Raw genomic sequence first — 20,668 nt, 5'->3', positions numbered from 1 at the left:
CAGGTATACACCACAGTATCTGACTTATTATTTTATATTAATTGATATATAGTATGCATACATCTTCATAGAGTCTAGTATAATAATTTAAAGCATATTTATAATTATAACAGCCAATTCAAGGTAATTAGCATTTCCATCTTCTACGTGTGTAAAGATATGCAGTGGTGTTTCTGTTTCTGCAGCTGGTGTATTCTGTCTACCCATGTCTGTGTAGACGGTGAAGCTGCACATGCTCTACCCTGCATGCAATGCTCTACACTGCATGCACTTCCTGTGAACAAGGCTGGAAGCTGGAAAGACAGAGCGCTGGAGCAAGAATAACTGTATGCGTGAGGCTGGGATGATGGTATATCCCATAGAATAACTGTATGTGTGAGGTTGGGATAATGGTATACCCCATAGAATAACTGTATGTGTGAGGTTGGGATAATGGTATACCCCATAGAATAACTGTATGTGTGAGGTTGGGATAATGGTATACCCCATAGAATAACTGTATGCATGAGGCTGGGATGATGGTATACCCCATAGAATAACTGTATGTGTGAGGCTGGGATAATGGTATACCCCATAGAAGAGAGAGGGAGAGAGGGAGGGAGGGAGGGAGGGAGGGAGGGAGGGGGAGAGAGAGAGAGAGAGAGAGAGAGAGAGAGAGAGAGAGAGAGAGAGAGAGAGAGAGAGAGAGAGAGAGAAACTGGGCATGGTGGTGAGAATCCACAACCAGAGAACTGGGTCAGAGGAGATCTCTGGAGCCCGCTGGGTAATCTTGCCAAATCCACAAACTTCAGGTTAGGTGAGAAATCTCATCTCAAAAAATTAAAAATAAAAGGTAGCTTTGATAGAGAAAGACACCTGATGTCAAACTCCTCTCTACATGAATGAATACATGCATATGCACATGCACACACACACACACACACACACACAGAGGTACAAATGCACAAACATGGATACATACATACATCATATGCATGCGCATAGATGCAGTTCAAATATATGTCTTTATACTCAATTTCATTTAACCTCTACAGTATCCTCTGAAAAGAATTATCATTAATAATAATTAACGATTAATAAATTACTAATTTTCTCAATTTTAATAACAAAAGAAACTAGCTTGCCAGCAATTAACTTGTTTATTGTCAATTAAGAAACTGGAATGGCTGAGAAGCACCTAAAGAAATGTTTAACATCTTTAGTCATCAGAAAAATGTAAATCAAAACATCCCTGAGATTCCACCTTATACAAGTCAGAATGACTAAGATTAAAAACTCAGGTGACAGCAGATGCTGGCAAGGATGTAGAGAAAGAGGAACACTCCTCCATTGCTGGTGGGATTGCAAGCTGGTACAACCACTTTGGAAACAAGTCTTGCAGTTCCTCAGAAAAATTGGACATAGTACTACCTGAAGACCCAGCTATACCACTCCTGGGCATATACCCAGAAGATAGTCCAACATGTAATAAGGACACATGCTCCATTATGTTTATAATATTTATAATATATTATATAATATATTATATATATTTATAATATTTATAATAGCCAGAAGTTGGAAAGAACCCAGATGTCCCTCAACAGATAAATGGATACAGAAACTGTGGTACATTTACACAATGGAATACTACTCAACCATTAAAAATGATGTCTTCATGAAATTCACAGGCAAATGGATGGAACTAGAAAATACCATCCGAAGTGAGGTGACTCAGTCACAAAAGAACATGCGTGTATTCACTGATAAGTGGATATTAGCCCAAAAGTTCAGAATACCCAAGATTCAATTCACAGACCATATGAAGCCTAAGAAGAAGGAAGACCAAAATGTGGATGCTTCAGTGCTTCTTAGAAGGGTGAACAAAGTACTCACAGGAGGAAATATGGAGTCAAAGTGTGGAGCAGGGACTGAAGGAAAGACCATCCAGAGACTGCCCCACCTCGGGATCCAGCCCATATACAGCCACCAAACCTGGATGCTATTGTATTGTAGATGTTGGGGAGTGCTTGCTGATGGAGGCCTGATATGTCTGCCTCCTGAGAGGCTCTGCCAGAGCCTGACAAATACAGAGGCAGATGCTCACAGTCAACCATTGGACTGAATGTGGGGGTCCCCAGTGGTGGAGTTGGAGAAGGGACTGAAGGAGCTGAGGGGGTTTGTAGCCCCATGGAGGGAGCAATAGTGTCACCAGGCCAGACCACCCGGAGCTCCCAGACACTGGACCATCAACCAAAGAATACACATGGAGGGACCCATGGTCCTGACCACATATGTGGCAGAGGATGGCCTTGTTGGACATCAGTGGGAGGAGAGGCCCTTGGGCGTGACGCTGTTCAATGCTCCAGTGTAGGGGAATGCCAGGATGGGAGAACAGGAGAGGGTGGTTGGGTGGGGGAGCACCCTCATAGAGGCAGGGGGACGGGGGATTGGGTGGGGGTTTCTGAAGGGGAGACCTAGAAAGGGGAAAACATTTGAAATATAAATAAAATATCCAATAAAAAAATTTAAAAAAGAAAGTAAAGACATCACAGTTTATGCATAGATATGTCCAATGCTAAGGTCCTTCTCTCATTAATAACTGTGTTAGTATCCTGCTTGGCCAGAATATGTATTTTATATCAAGAATGGATAACACTCATGGCTGTCCCCTCCCCCTGCCAACTGAAATTCAGCCAACTAGGAATTCATTGAGGTTAATAACCCATTTTAAGCTATAAATAACTCTTGATTTAATGTTCCTACATTAACTACACATTAGTATAATTAAATAAATTCAGATTTTCTGATGTTTAGATTTGAGTTCTGGTTCCTTTATTTACTAACTCTGAATCTTGAAGAATCACATTTAACTTGTGAAGACTCAAATGCTATCATATGATTTAATAGGTTTATTGAACTAGCCTAGATTTGCAATTATTAGTTGCCGTTATGCACAAGGCAAGTAATCCATTCTGGATATTATGTAACTAGTTTACATCTGTTAGAATTCAGCTTGATGTTAAGTGGAGAAAAACTAGAATTTTTTTATTGGATATTTTCTTTATTTACATTTCAAATGTTATCCCTTTTCCTGGTCCTGTATCCCCTCCCCCCTCCTCCCCCTGCTTCTATGAGGGTGTTCCCTCACCTACCCACTCCATCCTCCTTGTCCTGGCATCCCCTACACTGGGGCATGGAGCCTTCACAGGACCAAGGGCCTTCCCTCCCATTGATGCCCGACAAGGCCATCCTCTGCTACATATCCAGCTTCAGCCATGGGTCCCTCCCTGTGTACTCTTTGGTTGGTAGCTTAGTCCCTGGGAGCTCTGGTTAAACGTGGAATTTTTATCTTGCTCTATTCTGGCACTTTATTTGTGGGCTACAAATGTGTTTTATAGCTTTTAAAGCAACAATTATTCCAACCATGCCATAGTTCAGCTGTGATATTGAAGCGTACTTAGAAAAATGATCAGTAGGTAATAGTATTACTACTTTTTAAATGAAAACAGGGAGGAAGCTAATTACTGTATTTAGTCTGTATTTGCGCGTGGATGTCTATCATCTATCTACTTATCTATTATCAACTTAGCCATGTATTTATTTGCGATCTGAGATCGTGTCTGAATAAAACTCCCAGCTCAGAGTATAGGTGAGTAGCAAGAAACAAACAAGTCTTCTCAGTTACAGCGCCATTCGCCAACGGACAACATCTCCCAACAATACAGGCTGTTTATGACAGATCTCACAGAACGTGACTTCTTTTCTGCTGATGTTTCTAGCCTAGGCAATGAGCATCTTGGACACGCCATCCATATTGCTTCAGTCCTAGGTCTAGCTGCTTCGACAGAGAGGTCTAAGCGCAGAGACGGTGATGCGCTGCAGGGATGTCTCAGTGCACTTACTTCTCATTCATCTTCATACAAAGAAATGGTGGAGAACCGGCTGTGGTTGCTCATGGGTGAGCTGCCTGCCAGGGGCTCCAGCAATGCCTCCAAGTATCTCACTGCTGGTTGAAGCCCTGGTTCTGCCCCAGCCAAGCTGACAATCAGCAGAGACAATGCAGTACTTCCTGTGGTATTGAACCGTCCAGAGAGCTGAGGTGGTTTTTCAGTTTCTACCTGTTTTGTGGTGGCTATAATCGTATCTCAATTGCATTAAAAATATTGCCATATTTGAATTGACTACTAGTGACAGTTGTCCGCTATGCACATGCCTTTGGAATAAGAGCCACCAAACTGCCAGTGATGAAACTTTCTGAGATTTGGGTAAAATAACTGAAAGGCAAGAGTGAAGAACCCCAGAAATATTCCCATTTGTCTGTTTAAATGCTTGAGTGTGGGACTGTAAGTCATGCTAGCCCTGGGGTGATGGGAGTGGGATGAGACTGGGGTGGTGGTGGCTAGTAATGAAGGCATAAGGGTAAGGGTATATACAGCGCCAAATAATGCCACGTATAAGGCCAGGGAGGTAAAGTGCTTACCATGCCCAAAGGCCTGACTTAAATTCCCCAGAATTTATGTGAAAAGACAGGGTACAGTGATGTATGCCTATAATCCTAGCTCTCGGGAAGCAGGGGACTTAAGACCCAGGTTCCATGAGAAACCTTGCCTCAAAAAAGAAGATACAGGACGATCGAAAAAGGTTCATGACATTGACCTCCATCCTACCCACACACTCTTCTAGCCTGTGTCAAGAAAGAATATGCTTTAAAAATCAACCTCAGAGGCTGGCTGTATTCAAAACTGACTGCTTTGCAGAAAGCCTTCAAGTCCTTCACGGTCATATTCCTTTTTCATTGCTGATATGACAAATCATCTCAGGCTTAGCAGCCTAAAGACACCCATCCAACATCTTATAGTCACATAGAGCAGGGAGGCCAGGCAGGAGCGCAGATCAAGCTGTCAGCTTTAGGGGACAATGTTCCCGACGTCCACGGTCCCTCACGGCTTGCTTCATGATCCCTGTCTTTGTCCTCAGAGGCAGCACTGGAGCGTCCCTCAAACATCTTCCTCTGATCTCCAACTGGAAAATGTTCCAAGGTGATTCTGCTGGCTCTGTAGCCCAGCGGCCATTAGTTAATTCATGTCAATTCCCCTGCTTCAGCTCCCAAATTCTAGGATTACAGGCAGGAGGCACCAAGCCCTGATAAGTCCTTATGCTTAAATATATTTGCGAATTGATGATGGCTTTGAGATGCCTGTTTGATTAAATGAAAGGTTAATAATCAAAAGCTAATAATGATTAATAAAAATGAAGAGATTGTTATTAAGGGAACCGATGGTCTAGTCTCACTTCTTCATCTATTAGCTCCTGTGCCACATCAGGCAATGAGCTGGTAGTCTCTGTTCTGCTAGAAAGAGGCTTGGGTGACTGGAGCAGTGGTAGCCTTTGTAACCACATGGGTTAATTTCCTTAACTGTATCTCCTATTTCTTCATACCCTAAATGGTCTGTCCCTCTGGAGTAGCAGGATCTTAATAGTTTTTTCTAATGTTACAACCTTTTAACACAGTTCCTCATGTTATGGTGTCCCCCACCCCACCCTGTAATAAGATTGTTTTTGTTGCTGCTTCAGAACCGTAATGTTGCTATGGTTATGAATCATAATGCAAAAACTTATATACAAGATATCTGATATACAACCTCTGTGAAAGGGTATTTTGATTCACAAAGGGGTTGCAACCCACAGGTTGGGAACCACTGCTCTGGAGACCCTTTTCGCCACATAAGGCAGCATACTGAGTCTGAGATTAAGACAACGCTATTCTGTGGAAGTCGGCGTCTTCTCTACCACAGTAGTCTGTGATCTGAAAACTCCCAAGTTCTCTATCCATGTACTTCAACTGTGAAGATTCTCCTAGCCCTAATCACTGCACTGAGCCATCTGGAAATAGTCAGATCAAAGTCGGAGAAGCAGTTTTACCTGCTGCATGTTTACTCTGGGAACCCATTATTGTTTTTAATCATCCACCTAGCAAACTCCCAAAGGGTCCCCTGGGAGATGCACTTAGGACCAGTGGTAGGGAGCAGCTATGGTCTGTGATTGCATTCCTCTTCCTTCGTAGCAACAATGCCTCCCAGTGCTTGGGTTTGGAGCAACTTTACATAAGACTGCTCTAATCTAATGACTAGCTTTCATATCAAAAGAGAGCCAAGCATGAAGACTGTGAGATATTTTCCTGACATTCTACAGGATAATCTGTACTTTGAAAACTGTACTCAAGTATGCTTTAACTTGTAATGTAAAGCTATTCTGAACTGCTGAGTGACTACAGTAATGTAATTTATAAAGCCTTATCAGTAGAACCTTTACAATAATTATCTTACTACATTTATGATTATTTTAAAGTTAGCAACTGGATTTAGCAGTGATAAAGCTCCTTTACCCAACTATTTGGTAAGACAATTAGAAAGAAATTTACTACATTGATCAGGTTAAGAAAAGCTCTATAGCAACAACAAATAAATACTAAACTGTCAATAATCAAATACAAATACATAAATACACACACACACACACACACACACACATTATTATGTAAAGCCTGGTACAGTTCAGGTAGCCTTATTTGTATCTCTATCACGCATGGCTGAAGAGGCCATGCTAGTTCTCAACTTCCTCAGTTAGAAAGTGATACATAATTTCTTGTAACCACTGACTAGAAATTGTGGCCTGAGTAACCTAAGTTCAAAGGAGACTGAGTAACTTAGGGGAGGATATGAACAATATAACCATTTCCTTCAGAGTTGAAATAGTCTGTCTTGACAAAACACTTATTAAGACTCAGGATGCTTTAAAGGGAGCCTCGTAAGACTCAGGAAATTCTTAGGGTAGGTTTGTGAAGAGCCAGGAATAGACAATTCACAAGTCTTAGGAAGCCCCTGAAACTGACAAGGCATACAATGCCTCTCCATCCTCGAGGGGTATAAGCTTTCAGGGCTGCCAAAGATTCTTCAACCTGAAGATCTACCTCTGAGTCCTGCAGAGAGTTCCAGAGTTGCAGTTTTTGAGAGTTCTCGTCCATGCTGGGCTAGGCTTTCAGTGATGCGGCTGTCCTTCAGCCATCCACACTCGAGAGTAACTCCTCATCCACTTGTAATTCCAATAAACTTGTAATTCCACTGACACTCTTAGAATTCCAATAAACTTCATTAGGATGAACTTGGGGTATTGTTACCTAGTGCATCCACCAGGGTTTCCTATCTGGGGTAGACAGTGTATTCATGTCTCCTCAGGATGCAGCAAGTGTCACTTGTTTTGAACCATTATCTCCTGTGTCCTTGTCAAAGAGTGGAAGAAGTAAAAATATCTGTATTTAGGCCAATCAAGACACCCTATCCCAATGCCTCTGCCTATCTTTTACCTTTTGCCAGCTTTCCAGTTTTCTGAAAGTCAGATCATTTTTCCTCTCACTTTCTTGGGGTGATTGAGTGTGACTAATATTCATGAATGTCATGGAAATGTCAAGGCATGACCCTTTGAAGCCATAGCATGTGACTTTCGCTGGTTGCTTTTCCTTTAGGTGGCCAACCACGCTGGACGCTCTAAGCTTAGTCTTCAACAAGGGGCTTGAATCTCACTGTCTCTGAAATGTTTGAAGTTAATACACGAATTAATTTAATTTACAAATATTTGACCCAGAAAGACACCTTGATATTTGAAACTCTATATTATTGCTTTTAAAAAAAAGAAGACAGGTCTTGGGGATGGTGAAATCAATGATTCTGTAACCCTAAAAGATGCATATAATAAATGTCAGTTCTCTGGGTTACTGATGTCCCCTTTTTCTGTTCATCACTGCTCAAAGATTCAACCTTCGTTTCTTAGTAATGACACTTATTTCCCATCAATTTCCACAAAATAACTTTTCAAATAAAATATTAATTTTATTGAGGGTATATAAATTCCCACAAACTGGTAAAGTAATTCTCTCTCTCTCTCTCTCTCTCTCTCTCTCACTCTCTCTCTCTCTCTCTCTCTCTCTCTCTCTCTCTCTCTCCTTCCCTCCCTCTCTCTCTCTCTCTCTCTCTCTCTCTCTCTCTCTCTCTCTCTCTCTCTCTCTCTCTCATCAATCCTGATTGCATTTTCAAGTTAAAACAGCATAGGAGAAGTGAACTTTAAACTTTCATAGACTTTTCTAGGCCCAGATTCTATCTGTAGGCATGGCAAGAGCCATGATAGTCTAAAAATTCCTATACTTGCAACCGTGACTCAGGAGCCCTTGTTTTTTGTTGTTGTTGTTGTTGTTGTTTTTTTTTTTTTTTTGTTTTTTTGGTTTTTTTTGTTGTTGTTGTTTTTATTTAATTAGGGATTCAGTTTCTTTGGAAAGAATTGAGAGGGAGACTTTGTTTCTTAAACAAAGTTCATGGGTCTGAAGATTATGACTATGTCATAGAGAAACTGTGATGGTCCAGGCATTCAGTAAATGCCTTTGGGTTGGGCACAGTGGCACATGCCTTTAATGCCCGTACTCAGGCAGCAGAGGGGGGTAGATACTGGTAAGTTCAAGGCCAGCCTGGTCTCTGTAATGATCCCAGGACAGCCAGAGCTACATAGTAAGACGGTCTCAAAACAATAAACAAAAAACCTTTAAGCTCTTACTAGTTTTGAAGGTAGTAGTAAGAAACACGTAGGTTTCAGGAGGAGAATTTAGAGGTCTGTCCTTCTGTCTGTCTTTCTGCTGGTTATGATTGCCAACGTTTCATAAAGACGTTCTCAGGGTGATATGCAGGAATCAGTTTTACAGATCAAAAACTGTAAGCACCTTGAGGCACAGGAAGCCAGGTCACTCTCTTCAGGCCACATGGAAGCAATCTACGCTTCATATATAGCTCAGAATGCCACGCCTCCTACTCCTTTCCACTCTATTATTTTGCCTTAAAAGAGTCGTGGTTCACCCTGAGGAGCAGAGAGGCTATGAAAGACTCGAAAGCATGGCAGGAGGAGAAAGGAAGATGGCCAATAACTTGAAAAGCTGTTACATGGCCAGGGAATTGGAAACTGTGAACTGGGATTCCTAATGTGTTTTTCTACGGTTGGAAAGACAGGTTCGAAACTTCAGCCAAGGAGGACTTGGAGGAAAAAAGGGCCAAAGGGGATCACATTTTATAAACATGAGAAGTAACACATTTTCACCAACAGGATGCGATCTAGCTCAACTCTATGCCGAGTAGCACCTGCGGCCTCTATGGAGCAGCCAGGCAAGCAGGCCAAGGCACACCCGTGCTGTCCTCAGGGGTTTCTAGATAATTCCTCTCTCAGGCCCCTCCTCCTAGTTTGGGTTTCTGTGTGAATCTTGAATCAGGTATTATCTCTACTCCTGAGCTTAGAAATGGAATTTTAATGTTCAGGTTAACTCTGCTTCTTTTTTCAATGTCTCAGAACATTCTAGAAGGTCTGCTCTAAAAGGTCTTCAGTAAGTTTCCTCCTGTCCTGGTCAAACCTTCAAAACTCAGGTACTAATTCTAACTCCTGGCTTAGGTCAGTCTCTTCCATCCTGTCTCTACAATGTCATCTAGTTCCTCCTGAGTGCCAGATATCTCAGTCCCTCCAAATCAAGACTGATAGTATAAATCCACTTGAGATAGCCAGAGGAATATTTCCATGGTTCCGTGTTAGCAGTGTAGATGAACCAAAATATATTGGAGGTATAAAAAGTATTCCTTCCTTCTTTCCTTCTTTCTTTCCTTCTTCCCTTCTTTTGTTTGTTTTTGTTTTTGTGTATTGAGAAATGGCTTCTCTATATAACCTTAGCAGTTTTAGAACTTGCTCTGTAGACCAAGCTGCACCAGATTCATAGAGCTTCACCTGTCTCTGCTGGGATTAAAGGTGTACATCACCACTGCTGGACAAGTTAAGAGCATTCTTACTGTGGTTTTTAACCTGACTGTTCAGACACTGTGTGGATCTCCATAAACAGCCATGTGTTTGGTATCCTGTTAGTCATATTTCTTGTCCCTGTGACTGAATGCATGACAAGAAGCAGTGTAATGGAGTGTGTTATTTGGGCTTCAGGGTTTGTGATGGCGGAATACAGAAATGCAGTGACTTCTCACAAGAAGCTATGGGTACTGTGGACCAAGAACTAGAGAGCTTATGCCAGGGCTGGAACTAGGGCTGGACTATACTAGGACAAACCTCTTACTACTCCACCCCCTTAGTGACCCACTTCCTATGTCTAAATCCCACCTCCTAAAGGGTTCACAGTCTCTCAAAATACCACCACTGGCTGGAGAGCAAGTGTTCAAACACGCAAGTATAACACAGCAAGCATTTGAATAAGTCCCTGCAAATACATCAGAGAGTACAAAGAACGGGAATGAAGAAAGGGGGAACAAAGTGTTCCCAAGAGAGAAGAATGAGGCCATGCTGCATTTCACTCAACGTTGTTAAAACAGATTTATTTTGAAGTTCAGGCTTGTTCTATGCAAACCAGACCACAATACAGTGGAGCATTGGGTAAATGCAAGTATCTATGAAGGAGTCCACTTCTGGTCTTACTGTATTGTCATTACTGTTATTATTATTATTGTTGTCATTTTGTGATTCTGGTAGTCTCTGTCACTGAGCTAGCTCCCTGGCCCCATTCCTGGTCTTTAAAACCATAAAAGAGCAGAGGAGAAGAAGAGACCTAGTTTTCATCTTGACTCTGCTGTCTCTGACTTTGGCCAAATCATATGACTTGTAGGGAGTGTTTTTCCCTTATGAAGAAGAGTATACTGTTTTGTTTTGTGTGTAAGCACTCTGGGCTCCAAAATGCATGCTAAAGTTGCTGAGTTTCTTGATGATAAATAGCACATTGGCCATCTCAGGGCAGCGAGACCTCCAGAGACCTCCAGGCAAACAGCGGAGAAGCTAATGTGACCAGCTTGACAATCAGTCCGAGTTGTGACTCAGTTTGGACACTTCCTCTAAGGAGCCTCCCCCGAGCCCTCCACAAAAGCAACTTGGCACAAACCCTGCCACCCAGCATTTGCTTTCCGATGGCTTCTTGAGAAAGCTATTGAGAGGGAGGGCTCTCTTTAGAATCTCTTAATGAGGAGGCCCTAGTTGTGAGGGCTTTCAATGCAGGAACTCAGTGCCCCCATTTCAGAGTACAATTTTATCCCTTTGGCCCTCTGCCTCTAGCTTCTGTTCCTGCCCTGGAAAGTTCAAAGTAGGATAAAATTATACAGGAAAAGCCTGGCTTTGGTGCCATAAACACTCATCCCCAAGACCAGAGGAAAGAGCCAGAAAGAGACTACAGAGGGTCTTGCTTTCTGGCCATCACCTGCTTCTCTGAATGTGAGCAGCACGATGCTTTGTCCTGTTCTGCCCTTCTGAAGTCCTCGCCTCTGTGGGGACTCAGTAAACATGAGAGCTAAGTGACACTGTCAAGAGAAGCCATCGTGGTTGTCTGGAAGAGATGAAGGATGCTTTGGACTTCATGTGCCCCTTGCCCAACTCCCAAATCTATGGTGAAATCTTATCTCCCAAGACTATTGTGTTGGAATAGAGGGTCTTTGGATTATGACCCCAAAAAGAGGTCCCCAGAAAGCTTCCTTGCCTCTTACATCATGTGAGGAAGTGAGCACCAACCAGAACCATCCAGTGATTTGCTTTTGTATGTAACATGTATGTGAGTGTATGTGTATGTGTGTGAGTGTGTCTATGAGTGTATATGTATTTGAGTGTGTGTATGTGCTTGTGTGTATGTGAGTATGTGTGTGTGTGTGAGAGAGAGAGAGAGAGAGAGAGAGTGTGTGTGTGATTATGTGTGTGTGATTGCTAGAAGTCTGTCTCTCATTATCCTTTCTTAGAATACACAAGACTAGCCTCTCTTTTAGTTTTCTTTTGAACGGAAGCAAAAGCTCAAAGAAACAATGAGGGTTCAGTGGAGCTACAGCTGCGATAGCTCTGGCTGGAGGTGGCATGGGATCTTGCATTTTTCAGTTGATCACGTAAAGCAGGCAGCACAGCCTTCCCTCCCAGAGCTCGGCCTGGTCTAACGAAGCAATCAATTTCTTCTTGTCTGACAAATGTTGCAAAGAAACCAGAGCTCGGAGAGCAGGCATGCAATCTTTTTACTTTTTTCTTTTTAATCTTGTGTTCTTAGGAAGAAATATGTAGGTTTCTTTCTCCTACCTCATTGTGGCTTCAGGTCTGTTCTTCCTTTTCTCTGTGGTGTTTGGTTTCCTCGTTCATCACCCAAGGAACATGGGCATTCCTTTTCTCCACTGTAGCTAGCTGAGGCAGAGACAGTTTTAGCGTGTGCCGGTCACTTAGCCTCGCCTCCACGGCAGTGACCCTGCTCACACTGACCCACAGGCATTCAGAGAGTATGATGCACACTCAACCCAAGCCAACTGCCTTAGTGTGTTTTGTGCGGCTATAACCGAATTCCACAGACTGGCTTCTTTATGAAGATATACAGGGCTGGTGAGAAGGCCAAGATGGTAAGGGACCTGTCACGCAAGCATAAGCATCCGGGTTCGCATCTCCAGAGCTTATATAAAGGAGCTGGGAAGGGCAGTGCCCACCACACTGGAGAGGTGAAGGTAGGTGGAGGTGTGGAAGAAACTGGGTGGTCAGCCAGCCTAACCTAAGGAATGACTCCCAGGTCCTGGTGAGAACTGCTGCCGCCTCAGAAAACAAGGTGGATATCATCTGAGGAATAACAGCTGACCTCTGGTCTCCATATGCATGAACACAGACATGCAAGGGCAACCATACACATGAACACACACACACACACACACACATTGGCACATGCATATGTGAAAATATATTGATGTAGCTCACAACTTTGGAGGCTGGCAAGTCCAAGAGCATATCCTGCATCTGTCATATTAAATCATAGCCCATTGGACAGGGAGAGGCACACGTGAGTGGAGCAAGAGAACATGAGGACAGGACGAGAGCAAGGTGCTCCTACAGCTACCTGCTCTCTCTGTAGCAGACCCATTCCTGCAAACCATCAGAGGGCTTCCACCCCAACACTCGAATCTCCATGGAGCCCTCCTCTCAGCCCTGCTATACTGGGGCTTGTTTCTAACCCACGAATTTAGGGGAAATATCCAAACACATGTGCCTATATCAAAGCAAATGATTTCCTCAAAGTCACAGCTTTCTCAACTTTAGTAAAACACAACAGGATCTAGCTTACTGCTGTAATATCTACTTCCCACACTCTCCACAGAAAGTTGGTTACTCGCCTAATCAGACCAAATTGCGATCCAGAATCATAGAGCCAGGATGGTCTGAATTTAGAATGCAAGTAGGAGCTGGATGCGGTGCTGACAGTAAGCTCCACTTCACACTCAGATGCCATGTCTGAGCTCAACCTTCCCAACAACTTTATGAGAGTCTCTTAATTATCCCACTTTAAAGAAACTGAAGGTCAAATACTCATTAAAGATGCTAGTGTCTTCCAGTCCAGCCCAGTCCTATGCCCATAACCATGATGAACCATGTCCATCCTACCCATGTCACATCTCTTGACTGGGGGAAAACTGAGATCCACGGAACGAAGACTGTTCACTCTCATCAGAACAGTCACCAGGAGAGTAAGTTCATCTCCCCTGCGCTCTTGCCTTCCGACCCTGTTCCTGTTCCGTTGTACACGGATGAATGTGATGGTGCACAGAAAGTTATGGTAAAGAGCAAGTGTGCAATCTAGTTGGAGTAGCATTCAGCAGGACAGGGCAGGTGGGAGAAGGGCAGTTTGGGGCGGCAGGAAGGTAGGCAAGGACAGGGAGGTAGCAAGCCACGCTCCTGGAACTTCAGCTTGGAAATGCACCAAGGTGATTTTCCCTCCTGTGAATGTGGCTTTTTGTCACACTGACCTTAGCTACTATGAAATTCATCCTTACTCAGTGCCACTAAAGGTGAAACCATCAGACCAATGATTTGTTCACAAACATTTACACACATCAGTTTGTAAAACTCAAGCACCTCTGTCATGTCCAAGCAGAGCTCACTGAGTCACAGCTCTGGGCTTTACTCTGGAATCTATTCAACCCATTCTCTTTTCCTGTCCAACCACACATTGTTCCTAAGGAAGTCTTTTAAAGCACTGAAGTCTACAGACCTGAAGGGACTCTAGGGAGGTGAGTTTTGACAAAAGCTCACGGCCAACTCTTATCCTTCATTTGAGGACAACCGAGTTACAAATTGGAGGATTTTGCTCCTTCAGGTAAGCCAATCCCAACTACCTTTTATTATTGCTCTGGAGTTCACTGTGTATCATGGGATTTATATGCTGACGCTCTGGCTGTCCCACCTCACAACATGGCTGAATGTGGGGTAAGGCCTTTAAAGGGGTGATAGGGGTGATGAGGTTAAAGTGCGGGTGCAGAATGGGTTCTAATTCAATCTGACAGATTTCAACTAAAGAGGAAGAAAACAGACCAGAGGTAACTGTATAGGGAGGTCCATCTGAAGACACTACAGGAGGATAGCTTTCAGCAAGACAAGCAAGGGCCTAGAAGGATATCAACCCAGCTGCCATTCTGATCTCAGACTCCTAACCTCCAGGAAAGGGAAAAGTGAATTTACATTTAGCCTGTTGTGCTTTATTATAACAGAGATAGTAAATGAATAGATTTGGGCAAAATGTAGCAGCATAAAATTTGCCTCTTTGTATAAGGATCACTAGCAGAGAAACACTGCAGAAGGTCCTTGGCTTTGCCTCCCAGATTAAACTCTGCATCAGTTAAGCATCCACAGACCATTGCAATCTACACAAGCCATCCTGCAGTCCAACTGCCCTGCTGAGTCTATATCACCTCTTCTGGTTTGACTTTGACCTAGGTGAGTCGTCACAGGTAGGGGACACAGAGCAAGAATATAATTAGGGAAACTGTGTATGAGGGTATTCACAAGAGTCTAGAAGTTCACTTCTCAAGAACTTTGAGAACTGGTCCAAATGTGTTTAAACATTTGATATTGTAAAATGTCATTATCATCTTCAAGTATGCATAAGGAATATATATATATATATATATATATATATATATATATATATATATATATATATATATATATATATATATCCAGGCTGCAAAAAACGTGCCCAAAATCATAATATTTCAGACAAACTGATGAATTTATGTCAGGCCACATCACATCACAACCACGCTTGGCGGCATACCTATAGCCCGCTAGGCCATAGGTTGGACTTGGTTATTAGACAGCTCCAGATGAAGCTTACAGCCTACTTAGATAACTCACTTGCTGGCAGACAAGTTAACCAGCAAGTGTGAGTCATCCATCCTTCTAGAAGGTCCCCAGGCAAGACCTCTAATAAAATGAGTAATTGTCTCTGCTCAAGCCACAGAGAACCTGTAGATTAAATAAAGGTGGGAGGGGCAGAGAAGGAATCAATTCTAACATGGTCCTGACACCAGCTTTGGGGAGAGTGTCTTTCCTTCCTAGTCCCAAGGCTAGCTGGTGAACCACACTCCCAAAACAATATTCTTGGAAACTTCTAGGACAACAAAAAAAGCAAAATAAAGAACAATTAAGAAACTGACAGAGCAACAGAGTGCAGACCATGGATCACACGTGATCGGAGTGGAAAGACAGGCTTGAGAAGTGTAAACAGGAGACGCTGGAGACAAATCCGTTCACCATCTGATTGAGCATCCCACCATTACAAGAATTGAAAACCGAAGCCCTCTGCACAAAATTGACACCAGGCCTCTCTTTCCCTTGTGCTCTCTGTCAGTCTTATTATCCTTGTAGGCATGCCCTCCTGCTCGGAGTCTTCAGCCTGGAAACACACTGTTTACACCACCTATAAAACGTGATTTCTTGAGGTTTAAAAGGACATCAAAGTGTGTCCCCTCCAGAAGGGGCTGTAAAAGCTGAAGCCCAAACATTGTCACTGGACAGTTAAGAGCTCTGTCTTCAAAGGAAGCTAGTGTCTCACAGGAGTTTCAGCTTGAGCCAAAAGTGCAAAGTCGCCGACTCCAAGAGGATTATCACTAGGCAGCATCAGCAGAGGCAGCGCCTGCTAAATGTCCTTCCCTCAGCATCTTGAACCATAATTCCCAGGCACGCCTCCTTCTTATCCTTAGATTTGGATTTGTCCCAAAAGCTACCTTTAACTGAGGAAGATCCCGGAGTCCCAAAGGTTTCAGATTGAAATGACATTCACCAATGGTTGTAGTTATTAAACACAGTAGGTGATGGCAAAGTTCATCACTGAGCCCACACAATGCTAGACAGAAAAGAAATTACATATACTAAGAGACTTGGGAGGTGGCTCAGTGGTTAAAGCTCTGGCCACATCAGGACCCGGGTTCAGGTTCCCAGTGAACCACATAAATACTGAGTATATGTGTAGATTCACTCCTACTTCCAGCCTGGAAAGGCGGAGACATGGAATTTGTACAGCAAGTTGGTTAGCCAGACTAGCCTTATGGGCAAACTCTGGGACTGACTGAGAGACTCTGCCTCATAGAATAAGCTAGAAAAGTAATGACAGATGTGTCCCAATGGCAAACCCAGGGTTCTATGTGTACTATCATGTACATGCACACACACGTTACAAAAACATAGCATGCACATACACATACACATTACACAGCACATCTAATTACAAGTCCATTTTCATCTCTTTTCTACAGATTTATCTATATTCCACATAAAGATGGACAGGAGAAATGGAGCAAATATCAGAGGAAATAGGGCATTAAAAAAAAATCCAACAAGAGAATTTTGTGAGTTGGCTTTATACATTTGTATTCAACCCTCTTGGATATTTATTTATTTATTTATGTTCCAAACCATTTCCTTTGTGCCTCATAATGACAGGAAGGTTGACCTCCATTTGTTTATTTATAACACATGACGTTTCTGTAACTTGGTTGATTCTATAAATGTGCCCAGGCATTGATTCTGTTTTTATGCCACCTAAGTTTATTTTGGAGTCAGATAAAATACTGATTCTAGGCAAGCCAAAGCCTATGATAACAATAAGAATTAAACATGCCCCTCCCTCACCTAATGGAGCCGAGCACGGAGCCAGTGGATAAACTCGAATTGTCTTGCTCCACCCTCTGATGCACCATGGATACCTATGGTATTGGACCCATTTCATTTTGCTAATGAGAAACTTGATAGTGGGCTAGTTCAGCAACTTGCTGTTGGCCAGACAAATGATGTTAAGTTAAGGGAAACCCAAAGTGTACCTGCCAGCAGCTGCCAGTGTTACTCAGAGGAAATGGTACAGATGGGGAACACCAGTAAACAGAGCTATACTGAAGGGGAACCCCACTGCACTACAGGAGGCTTCTAACTCAATGGAGTTGTACAGCCTTTCATGGGTAAGATAACTTACAGCCCTTAGGAGTGTGGGAAGGAGTCAGGGGGACACTGATGGTCACGCATTTCTACCACGTTCTAGTGGTGAGACCAGGAGATAGGAAGAAACTGGTTAGGCAGCTTAGAGACAGGGTCCTCTCATCTTGTCCTCAGCCAGAAAGGGTTTTGTTCTGGCCCAGCCAGAGGCCAGAAATTCCTTAAGTACTAGGGCACTCTAGACCACTGTCTGGATTCTTGTTATCTTTCTTCTATTTTTTTTTTAAACATCTGCTTGATGGTTTTATGTGAAGATGAGGCCAGGACTCTAATCAAGACATTTGGGGTTGAGAAGCCCATAGACACCTATAGGGTGGGTTAACTGGACAGACCAGCTTCCCCCAGGTGCCTCAGCTCACCTTCTGTTTTAAGTCCTATAAAAGGCCACTAAACTAGCAGCTCACTGGTCCTCTTGCCACAGGAGCTGGGCTTGATCTATCTTAAGCCCCCATCTGCATACCCATAAGCTCCTTTCCAAATCCTCACCCTCCTGCTGCTCCGTGAGACCCATTCCAATGAGCAGGACAAGAACCTGAGGCCAATGGTTCAATGGAAGTTTTCTGTGATCCTGAGTTTTGGGCACCCTGACTTGTGAGTTAAGAACCCTAACTGGAGGCTAGAAAGCCTCTGTCACACTGAAGAATTCTTTCTCCTTGTTTGGCTATCTGTGAAAGCATTAGCAAGGAAGCTGACCCAACTGACTATCTGTAAAATGGGTATAGCACACCTCAAGACTGCAGTGGGATCTATACAAAGTTCTGGGTATTAAGTATTTCTAGGACCCATCATTGAATTTACTTAGCCTGTATTAATTCTCTTGTTCTTCCCGTTCCTCTAGACCAGCTCTTTCTGAAGCCATCTAGCTTGATGTTCAAGATTCAGAGACAATGAATTAATTGATATTCAGTGGATATATGGGTCTGAATAGATATGAATATGTCATATCTATTGCAATTCAGTGGGAGGGGCTAGAGAGAGGACTCAGAGTTATGGCTGAGAGTGCTTGATTTTTCTTCCAGAGGACCAGAGTTCAGTTCCCAGTATCAAGAAACTAAAGAAAATGAAAATCTTTAATCTTCTCTATATAAAGCAAGCACAAAAGTCACCTTTTAGAATGTCCATTTCATAGTCCTGCACCTCCAGTCTGTTTCCCTGGGTCTGCTCTATGTGCATACCCAGATGTGACTGTAGGTAGGTACAAAGCCCGGATCCTACAAGGTCTTTATGTGTGTCGGGTAACTGCCCCTTCAACAAGAACAGCCACTCAGCCGAAGCAGCCAGTAGAAACCACAACAGGAAATTGAAAGGAGACCACAGTTGGGCAGGGGCCCCTTCCAGAGTCACTTACACACAAAGCTGCTCAGTGATGTCACTGAGGGTGAGGTCCTCTCCCTAGACTCCGCCCTTTGGGAAAGTCAGCAACCTCCTCATGCTGGCCAGGAGGAACCAGTCCTTTATCAAGGTCAATACGAAGGAGATTGCCAAGGCCATGGTCAACTACTAGAGTCAGTGGGTCCCATCCTATGTGGATATCCCGTCTACCTTCAGTTCTCCAACACAAGGAGCTCAGTACCAGCTCAATCCACCAGGTGTGTGCCCAAGTGGGTCTGCAGGCCTCGAACTCTATGCAGTTGGGAAGCCTGACCTTGGCTGTCACCACTGAGGTTGAGGATGGCCACGGCAGACCAGAGTCTCCATGCTCAGGATCGTCATGGAAACCCTCTTCTTCTCCTTAGTGTCCCTGGGTGTGCTTTATCAGTTCCTCTCATTTTGACACCATTCTCAAGATTATCTCACTTGCAAAGAACAACCGATTCCAGATGCTGTTGCAGCAAGCTGACCTGAGAACACAGGGCACACCCAGCTTTCGCTGGATGACCAGGGCAGCGACAAAGCCTGACACATGCTGCACACTGACTTTTCCAAGTTCAGCAGCCTCAATCTCAACTATAATAACAAGGGCAGACACTGCACTCGCCATGGCTTGCCCTCTGGAGACAGCCAGGCCTGTTCTACCTAACCATGGCTGCAGCCTTCTGCCTCTCTGTTCCTAACACCCACAGAGTGCTGGCCCCACTAGCTATTCAATAGGCAGCATTTGAAGCCATGGCTGTCTGCATTGCCATCCCAGGCCTGGCAGGAGCTGGGAATGAATTCCATCCTGCTGGTTAGCAACCTGAACCCTGAAAGAGTCACACCCCAAGCCTCTTCATTCTCTTTGTGTCTATGGCGTCACGCAGCGGGTGAATGTCTTGTTCAACAAGGAGAACTCATTGGTACAGATGGCAGTTGGCAGCCAGGCCCAGCTGGTCATGAGCCACCTGAATAGACACAAGCTGCAGGGGAAGTCAGCGTGCACCACCGTGTTTTCAAAGCACCAGAATGGCAGATACGGACAAGAGGACAAGGACCCAACTGAAGGCTATGAGAGCTAACTACAGTAGCGCTTCAATAATCTGGCCCCCAAGGCATTTCAGAACATCTCACCTATGGTGTCCAGGGAGGACTACAAGAGCCTTTGCTTCTGTGCCAGCGGCATGATGAAAGGCTTTGGGTTTGGGCAAGATGGCACTGATCCAGATGGGGCACTGAGCAGGATGTGGTCCAGACCCTGATGACCCATGAAGGGACACCACCTGTGCATGTCCTTGCCTAAGTCCACCATCTAGGTGCCTGTGACAGCTCTCACCATTCTAGAAAAGCCACTTTTAAAAGGCAGCTGAAGTGACCTTCAAGACCAGAGATTTTACTTTTTTCAAGAGAAAGTAGTTCGCCTTTTTTTTCTTTTATTAAATCTAGACCATATTGTCACAGTGGGAAATGGCTTGGGCCAGAGAGGCCCAGTCAGGGTCAGTACCATGCTTTGAGGGGTATAGGCATGGGGCCCCAGTGGTACCACAGAGCACAGGTGACTTCTCCTGCCTTGCAAAACCAGCCTGGACTGCAAAGTTTACCCATCTACTGAGGCTAAGTCTGTCTTTCAACATGCAGGTGATCCTGGTGGCCTGCATATATTCCAAAGGAGCTGGGGACACCACCTTGACCCTTATAACCAAGTGACATGATTCTCCCATTGTCTCTGGCCAATCCAGAGGGCCCAGGCCATCTTCAGCTGCTGAGCCTCATGTGATCTTCCTATTCTATTCTTCACAGACGCTGATACCTGTGCCCAGCAATATTTCCACATGACTCTCCACTTGTACGTGTAAAATATAGTTTTAAGTAATGTTCGTAGCAGAGACGGTCGGTGGACTGTGTGATATCAAAGTGTCCCTGTTCCCGGTCCCTTCCCTTCCTGGCTGTCTTCTAACTAACCTGCCTACTGAAAGAGCTCTGAGACCTT

At 43.9% G+C, this 20,668-nt stretch overlaps 1 pseudogene; it reads left to right on the top strand.

Moving 5' to 3' along the window:
* Positions 1 to 13,420: 13,420 nt before the first annotated feature.
* LOC127664591 (polypyrimidine tract-binding protein 1-like) lies at positions 13,421 to 19,760 on the top strand (annotated as a pseudogene).
* The last annotated feature ends 908 nt before the right edge of the window (positions 19,761 to 20,668 follow it).

Source organism: Apodemus sylvaticus, chromosome 14, assembly GCF_947179515.1.
Source record: "Apodemus sylvaticus chromosome 14, mApoSyl1.1, whole genome shotgun sequence".
Taxonomy (NCBI): Eukaryota; Metazoa; Chordata; class Mammalia; order Rodentia; family Muridae; genus Apodemus; species Apodemus sylvaticus.
Note: the sequence above shows the minus strand (reverse complement) of the source record. Positions and strands in the feature narration are given on the sequence as shown.